The following is a 9179-nucleotide window of genomic DNA, read 5'->3' on the forward strand; positions in this document are numbered from 1 at the left end:
GACAGTTCGCCTTGAATAAAACTCCTCCAGCAAGGCCCAACCTTGGTTTTACCATTTGCCTACCTAAGCCTTTTTCCCTTGGGTTCTACAGACTCAAGGGTCATCTTTATTTTAACCCCCCCAGACCAGTTCTCCTTCGAGTGCTGGTCCAAACCGAGCGATGTCCGGCGCCCCCTGGGCAACCAGGGTCTATGCCAACCCGACGTCTGGCTCATCCGGTGTGCCCTGAGAACGAGATATGTGCAGCTCCTATCGGGATTTGTCGGCACAGCGGGCGGCTTTGCTGGTCTTGTTTTACCATTGTCGAAATGTCTTATAAACCGGGATTCCGAGACTGATCGGGTCTTCCCGGGAGAAGGTTTATCCTTCGTTGACCGTGAGAGCTTATAATGGGCTAAGTTGGGACACCCCTGCAGGGTATTATCTTTCGAAAGCCGTGCCCGCGGTTATGTGGCAGATGGGAATTTGTTAAGTTCCGGTTGTAGAGAACTTGACACTTGACCTTAATTAAAACGCATCAACCGCGTGTGTAGCCGTGATGGTCTCTTCTCGGCGGAGTCCCGGAAGTGAACACGGTTCTTGTGTTATGTTTGACGTAAGTAGGAGTTCAGGATCACTTCTTGATCATTGCTAGTTCACGACCGTTCCGTTGCTTCTCTTCTCGCTCTTATTTGCGTATGTTAGCCACCATATATGCTAGTGCTTGCTGCAGCTCCACCTCATTACACCATCCTTTCCTATAAGCTTAAATAGTCTTGATCTCGCGGGTGTGAGATTGCTGAGTCCTCGTGACTCACAGATACTTCCAAAACAGTTGCAGGTGCCGATGATACCAGTGCAGGTGACGCAACTGAGCTCAAGTGGGAGCTCGATGAAGATCTTGTTCGTTGTGTTGTTTCTTTTCATATTGATCAGTAGTGGAGCCCAGTTGGGACGATCAGGGATCTAGCAGTTGGGTTGTCTTCTTTTCTTTTGGTTCCGTAGTCGGACCTATGTGTGTATCTTGAATGATGTATGACTTATTCATGTATTGTGTGAAGTGGCGATTGTAAGCCAACTCTTTATCCCATTCTTGTTCATTACATGGGATTGTGTGAAGATGACCCTCCTTGCGACAAAACCACAATGCGGTTATGCCTCTAAGTTGTGCCTCGACATGTGGGAGATATAGCCGCATCGTGGGCGTTACAAGTTGGTAATCAGAGCCATCCCCGACTTAGGAGCCCCCTGCTTGATCGAATCGCTGACGTTGTTGAGTCTAGAACAAAAATGTTTTGAGTCTTAGGATTATATATATCAGAGAGTAGGATTCTTTTTACTCCTCAGTCCCTTCGTCGCTCTGGTGAGGTCTCCTGACGTAGAAGTTTTGACTATTCTCTCCTCAAATTTCACTAAATTTTTTTTAGGATCACGCGGGTATCTTGGAATCGTCCCGATGGTTTTGTGACGAGAACATTGTTCTTGGTGCCTCCTGACATTTAGGGGTTGTGGCAGTGTCCCGGGGAGTTGAGCTCCGAGGTGTTGTCGTCACAATTTTATCGTTGCAGTTCTGGAATACCTGAGTTTCGCCGACATCGAAATCTCTTTTATGCAGTTGTTGGTGAGATCACCTCGACGCCACCCAGTACTGGGGCGGGAGTTCGGGAGTATTGCCATAACTTGTATAACGGATGTTTTTCGAAGGTTGAGGTAAACGATTTCCGAAGGTTTCTTGGTTATGTGTTGACGGATGGATACAGCTGGATCTAGGGATTGCTAGTTTGGGTGATATATTTTGTGTCCCCTGTATCCCCTACACCAGATTGCATAACCAGAAAGTTTCGGGAGTTTATAAGTGGGAATTCAAGTAGCCTTAGGATATCTTTCCGACAGATGCATGATATGAGATTGGGGTCGTCTAGTGGTCCGCCTGTATACGGTTGATTTTACAGTGGTCTCGTAGTGTCTTAAAGAGTCCTTGGCTGTGCCGACTCGGGGACGCTTCGTATGTCATGTGCACTGCCTTGTACATGATGGTGCTGTACGATCGAGCCCGTGTGGGCCCCACCACGAAAACTTCGGACGAAATCTCTATCATATGTTTGTTCCGGCTTATTCGGCAAGCCAAATCCCTTGTTTTGTTTTATTCGTGGTATTCGAGTTGCTTCAATGACAAGTGTTGATTCCATACCTTATTCTAAGTGGTGTTCTCATATTTCTATGTGGATGATAATCCTTCTTGATCATCGAGATCGTCATGTTAATTCTTTTCCAACCGGCATGGTTCTCTTCAAGATGATCCCATCATTCTCCCCATCCGCAAGATCAATTCTAAGCGTTTTCTCAACGGTGTTTGTTTCATCCGTCCCAAGGTGACTTTGTTTTTCCCGCCCTCCCACCCTTTTTCTTCAAGGACTCAGATTTATTAATCAAGTATCCTTTTTATTGATGCAAAGTCTCTTCATTCTTTTCTTTCAATGTTCTTACCCGGTGGTTCTCATGAAGTTGTTCTTCAAGTTTATCATTCTTCATGCTTTTTCTTCTCCGGTGGATTCAATTCAAGCTTTGTCGATCATATATTTTCCTCGTTTCAAATGTTTTTCTCGTGCCGGTGTATCTCTTAATCACTCACCTCTCGCTTTCCATGTGTTCCGGAGTGTTGAAGATATCTCAGGAGATTCGTGTTTTCATTCAAGATCCGTTCAAGCTATTTTGAGGTTGTTATCTCATTCAAGCCATTTAATTCAACCGGTGCAATCTCCTTTTCAAGTAATCTTTCAACGGTGGTTCTTTTCAGTGGGCCCTAACCCACAGGTCTTTTCCCAGGATCTTACCTGACTCTTCTAATTTTTCCGGAGTTATTCTCAAATTCTTTGCAAAGTTTGACGTAAGAATGAATTATCATCAGTCATATGTCTTTCTCCAAGATCTTTCAAATTCTTTTCTTTGTTGATTCAACCTTTCTATTCTTCATGGTTCCGGAGTGCCTCATAAATTCATGGTGGTGTTTCTCGTCATCATTCTCAACATGTGAAGACCGAAGAAGAATTTTTCCTAAATCTTGGTCCGCTCTCTTAAAAATTCATAGTTCTAGCTTATGCCATCCTCTCATGATTGTTTTCGATTGTGAGAATTCTTTTCTTAACCATCCGGAGTATTTCAGAGTTGTTTTCATTTCTTGATCATCCAAAGGCCATCATCTCAGAACTATTCATTCAAGCTTTCAACTCTCGTTCTCCAAATCATACCGGTGCATCACTCAAATATCCTCTAATCAGTTCATGATCTCTTCGTTCTCGTGTATCTAAATTCTGTCAAGTATCTTTATTCTTTTTCAAATTCTTTCCATTGAATCATGCCTTTGCCATTTTCATTTCAATTCTTACGGTGGTTCGTTCAAGATTTTCTCTTCCTTCATTATCATATCAATTTATTCGTTGTTTCAATCCTACCGGTGGTTCGATGAAGACCCCCAAGTTTGCGCTATGTCTATCTTAATCCTTTCTACGGGGATAAGTAGTATGCCAATTTCGTTGCTTGTCATCAATCTAAATTGGTGAAGGATACGCGTAATGTAATTCTTATTCTTGTTTCCTCCAAGTGATTAATTCCTTCTTCCGGAGTTCGTTCATGTTATCAAATTTTCGGCTCCAAGTTGTTCATCTTTTCTTTCCGGAGCTCCAAGTTATTTCAATTATATCATTTCAAAGCTTCATCTAATCATTGCAAGGCTTCTCCCGGAGTTCTTTTCAACTTTCCCTTTCGTTTGATCATTCTTTTATTACCGGAGTTCTTCATGGAGGCTACATGGTGGTTCGTCAAGGATTCCTTTCATTTTTCAATTGTTCTTCAAGATTTCTCTTGAAGTTATGATCCGCCAGGCTATACTCAAAAATAGACATGGTGCTCAACACATGTCTTGTTTTGAGGAGTTCAAGTATTCTTCATTTTGCATTCCGAAGTGCAATTCTCTCTATCAATATCTTTCAAGGTGGTGTTATGTCATTCTTGACAATTTGAGTTCGTGTTTCATGTTTCACATGTTGTCAAGAATGAGATATTTTAAATCCACCAATCTCTTTGTTGGAGTTATCTTGTGTCATGTTTCACCTAAAGCCTTCCCTAAGGAATGTTGCTAATTGTGGTGTCTAACAATGATCCAAGTTTTCTGCTATCCTCTCGGCGAGAGAAGATTTCATCTCTTCGTTGATCTCAAGCAAGCAATTGTTTTCGTTAGTGGCAAAATTTTCACCTCATGTTTTGAGATGTCTCCATAAGCCCACGAGGATCATATCCTTTTGTTGTTGGTTTTTTCCAACAAATCCGTTATAACCTTCTTGGAAGGATGCTTTCCAAGCTCATTTGTGGCAGAAGTTGTCATTTTCTTCTCCGTTATCTTATTCCGATGATCTATCTTTTATTCGTTCGTCCCGGAGGCATTGTGATGTTGCTCCCTTCGACCAATCATCTTGTTTTGTCAAGATCATGTATTTTTTTCCTTTCTTATCCATTTTGCCGGAGTGTCGTGTTTTCATTCGAGTTCTCTCATCTTATCAAGTTTTGCCTCCCTTCTCAACCGGAGTGCTGTCTGAAATCTTTCTTACCCCTTGTGCCATTCTTTCTTTAGTTCCGGAGGCAATGTGTTGTTTATTCATCGAGTATCCTCTCTTCTTGTCAAGATCATGTTCAGCTCCTTCCATTTACAGTCGGAGTGCTGTCCATATTATATCATTCTTATTCCTTCTCTATCTTGTTTTAACCGGAGTGGTATAAATATCTATCGTGTCATTTAACCTCAAGGTTCACATGGTGTTACTTGTCTCTCTTTTCTACCGGTGTGTTTTCATATTCCTTTTGATTTGTTAAGCTCTTGTTTCATATTCTTCAACCTACAAGGTTCTTGTAATGGTCCTTGTTCCTCTTGCTGAACGGAGTGTTTTAAATTTTGTTCACCTCCGTCGTGTCATTTCTTCAAGCTTTGCAACCTCTCAAGGTTCTTTGGTTTCACTCGTTTGTCAAAGAAGCAATTTGTTTTACCTCTTCCCCTTCCATTTCTCTCCGGTGCCATCCTAGATCTCGGGACGAGATCCTCTTGTAGTGGTGGAGTGTTGTGACGCCCCGAGACCGACGCTCCGATTGCCTTCCTTGTTTGGCGAGTCAGCTGTGTTTTATTTGTGTGTTGCATTCATCATCGCATCATTTGCATTGCATCGGCACTTCGTTGCCGCCATGTTTTAAAATTTGCATTCGTTCGTAGTTGCCGCGTTCCCCCCTTGTCTTCGTTGACCGTTCCGAGACCAACCGTGTTTTTGGTTCCCTCTTGTCAAACCAACTAAGCTCTCTCGTCAGCCCGCGATCCCCTCCCGCGCGTCCGAAATTTGTCCCGAACCCGAACCGGATTTTCGTTACCGTTGGGTCCGGAACATCCCCTAACATCTACAAAACATCTCCGTTTTCTTAATTGGGCTCCCTAACCTAATTTTCCCGGACCGTCCGATGATGGACGGAGGGACCGGATACCCCTAAGCTATCCCCTACCTATACAAATAGTGGGAAACCCTAGATACTAGGGATCCTGTCCCATCCATCCATTTCGTGCCGCCGCCACCCACTCACCAAATCCCCATCGGGATCCCCTCCCGATCCAGCCAACCACCTCCCTCCTGTTTCCAGCCACCACCCAATTCCTTCGATCCAACCACCGGGCACCTCGGCCACCTCCTTCCTCGGCCCCTGCCTGGCGCTCCACCCCCAAGAAGCAGCAGCGCCCGAGCGCTCCTCTCCTCGCCGGAGCACAGGACCCCCTCTGCCGCCGGTGAGATGCCCTGATGCCGCTCCTCCGTTTTCCCCTGCACCTCCCGTGCCTCACATCTCCCTCTCGACCTCCTAATGCAGCGCCATGGATGGCTGCAGCCAAAACCGCGTCCTCGCCCGGCCTCTCGCGCGCCCGAGCTCCACCTTGCGTTCCCGCCTCCTCGCCCTCGTGGCCGAAGCAGCCGAACAGGAACGGGGGTCCCCAGACTTGCCTACCTGCGGCCCACGGCGTGTGTCGGCGTTCTGGGAACGGGGGTCCCCAGACTTGCCTGCCTGCGGCCCACGTTGTGGCTAAGCTAGCTAGCCCGTACGACCCATCTTCATCAGCAAAGCATCCAAGACCCTCGCGAGGGGCCAAGCCTCGCGAGGCGGATGATGCAAGACCTCCTCAGGAGTGGCCTAGCTAGGCAGGCTCACGAGGAGCGGGGATATCAAGGTGGAGCAAACCTCACGAGGCTGTCATGACGTGAGCCATGACGATCGGCACCAGGCAGGCGCCAGGCGGGCGCCAACGCGCGTAGCATCCTTGTTTCCTCTTTGGTGCTAAGGAGGCGAGCACAGGCAGGGAGTACCGAGGCATCAGGCAAAGGTTGCCATATCGGTGCACCGAGACCAAGACCAGAAGGACGGCAAGGCGGAGGTCATCGTGGAGCCCAAGACGGCGTCACCACCAGAGCTTTTCGCAGGCGAAGACCACTTTTGTCAGGATAGCTTGTACTAGCTGTCCCCCTTCAAATTCGCTCGCCGTTGTTGGCTCCCTTCCCGCTTAATATTTGGGAAGAGGACCAGGTCCTATATAAGTAGAGCTATCTACCACAGTAGAGGCACCGGGTCTTGACTCACACAAATTCGGCAAGCACAAGAACACCTCAACCTTAAGAGGCTGTTCTTCCCCTTGTACTGTTCATCATCAGCCCAAGAGGCAATCCACCACCACACACACATGAGTAGGGTATTACACCACAATGGTGGCCCGAACCAATATAAATCTTGTGTCTTTCTGTGTTGCGAGTTCGTCGAGTTCGTCCGCGAGACCTTAGCGAGCTAGGGCGTGGATCGGTAGGAGGGAAAGACTTCGCGCGCACCCCAGAGTTCGAACCTTCAGGGTTTGCCGGAACCCCACATCCGACATTTGGCGCGCCAGGTAGGGGTGCGCCGTAGCTCCCTTCTTGTCGATCCATCGCTCCGTCGCTCCGTCGTTTCCATGGCGGACGCTCACCGTGCTCGACCTGAGCGCCGGGCTGCCCTCACCGCCCGCGTCGCTCAGACGGCTCCCGTTAGCGGGCCACCTCGTCGTTCTCCGTCTCCCGCCGCCAACGCTGCCACTGGTCCGGTGGGGAACAAGCAGCAGGCGTCCTCGCTGCATCCATCGGTGCGGCAGGACGGCCGCACCGCCACTCCGTCGCTGACCCCGGCCGGTTCTTCGTCTCATGCACGCTGCGCTCCCATGGAGGCGCGAGCCGCGCTTCTCGCGGCGAACGAGCTTCTGCGCTACCGCCCGGTCGACGACCTCTACGAGGAGTGGCTCTACCGCGTCGCCGAGCTCGTCTGCGCCGCAGGGGGCTCCTCGGCGCCGTCCCTCTCTCTGCCTCACCCTCCACCAGCCACGGGCGACGAGGCTCATGGCGCGCCTCTGCCACCTCTGCCCCAAGATGGTGCCTTGGCACCAAGGCGTGCGGCCCCGCGGTGTGACCCACCACGCCCAGCGCCCACGCGCGAAGAGAAAAGCTGTCAAGAAATCCCTCGACCGCGGGAAGCTGCAGCAGTGCTCCATGCACCGCCTCGTCAAGACCGCGCGCCGCCTGCGGCGGCAGTGCGTGGACCTCATCAAGACCAAGCTCCACCTTTGAGGCGGGCCCCGACAACCACGGCTGGCTGCCGCGCCTTCACCCCCGAGCTACGTAGCGTCGCCTGGCCGGGCAAGTTCAAGCCGGATCTGCCTCCCCGCTACGACGGCACCACCGATCCCGCGGAGTTCCTGCAGCTCTACGAGCTGAGCATCGAAGCAGCCAACGGCGATGAGAAAGTCATGGCGAACTGGTTTCCCATGGCTCTCATGGATGGTGCCCGCTCCTGGCTCTTGAACCTGCAGCACGGCTCGATCTCCTCATGGGATGGGATGGGCGAGCGCTTCGTCGCCAACTTCCATGGCACCCGCGACCGCCCGCCGGCCGCGGGCGACCTGTGCCGCATCAAGCAACAGCCAAGGGAGACCCTCCAGAAGTACATCCAGTGCTTCAATAACACTCGACTCAAGATCCCCAAGGTCACGGACGAGGCTATCATCTCCGTGTTCTCAGACGGCGTCCGTGACGTCAAGATGAAGGAAGAGCTCGCTATCCACGAGGAGCTGTGCACATCTCAGGAGCTGTTCAACCTGGCGACCAAGTGCGCGAGAGCTGAGGAGGGGCGCCTTTCCCTCCTCGAGCTGCCAGCTGCGGGGGCAGAGGAGAAGAAGGCCAAGGCCAAGGACGTAAAGAGCAAGGAAGCGGCTGTGCTCGCAGCGGAGCCGGACACCAAGCGAGGCAAAGATCAGCCCGAGTCATCTAAGAATAGCCAGCCGTTCTGCGCCTTCCACAACCTGAACACCCACAACACCAGCGACTGTCAAGAGCTCAGAGCCATTCGCGAAGGACACTTCGGTCGACGCCCCGAGCGTAGTGACCGGGGCTACGGCCGCGGAGGAGGACGTGGAGGTGCACGTTGGGACGACCGTGGCCCGCGCCAGGAGTGGCGCGACAGGCCTCGTGAGGACCGCTGACAGGACCATCCTCGCGAGGGCGCCTGGAGGGATCAGCCTCGTGAGGACCGTCCTCAGGGAAACGCCCGTCTTCCCCCGCCGCCGCCGCCACCAAGAAGGAACGACGATCACCACCAGGACGAGGGGGCTGGGGGCTTCCAGGAGCCGCGTGCAATCGCCTGCATCTTGGGCGGCACGCAGGCCCCAGCTTCGCAATGCATCTTCAAACAGTTTGCTCGTGAAGTGAACGCAGTCCTCCCCAAGCTCGAGGCCACGCGCCCACTCAGGTGGTCCCAATGCGCCACCACTTTCAACTCGGCAGATCAGCTCAAGTGCGCAGCCACCGCTGGCGCTCTCCCGATGCTTTGTTCACCAGTCATCAGCAATGTGCAAGTTACCAAGACACTCATCGACGGTGGCGTAGGGCTCAACGTCCTGTCCGTCGACACGTTCGACAACCTCCAAGTGCCATATGAGCAGCTTCAGCCTACCAAGCCCTTCTCAGGAGTGACCGACGGTTCCACCACACCGATAGGTCAGGTCCGCCTGCCTATCACCTTCGGAGAGCGCAAGAATTACCGTACCGAGCTCATCGACTTCGACGTCGCGCACATCCGCCTACCGTACAACGCCATCCTCGGGTATC

Source organism: Triticum aestivum, chromosome 2D, assembly GCF_018294505.1.
Source record: "Triticum aestivum cultivar Chinese Spring chromosome 2D, IWGSC CS RefSeq v2.1, whole genome shotgun sequence".
Lineage (NCBI taxonomy): Eukaryota > Viridiplantae > Streptophyta > Magnoliopsida > Poales > Poaceae > Triticum > Triticum aestivum.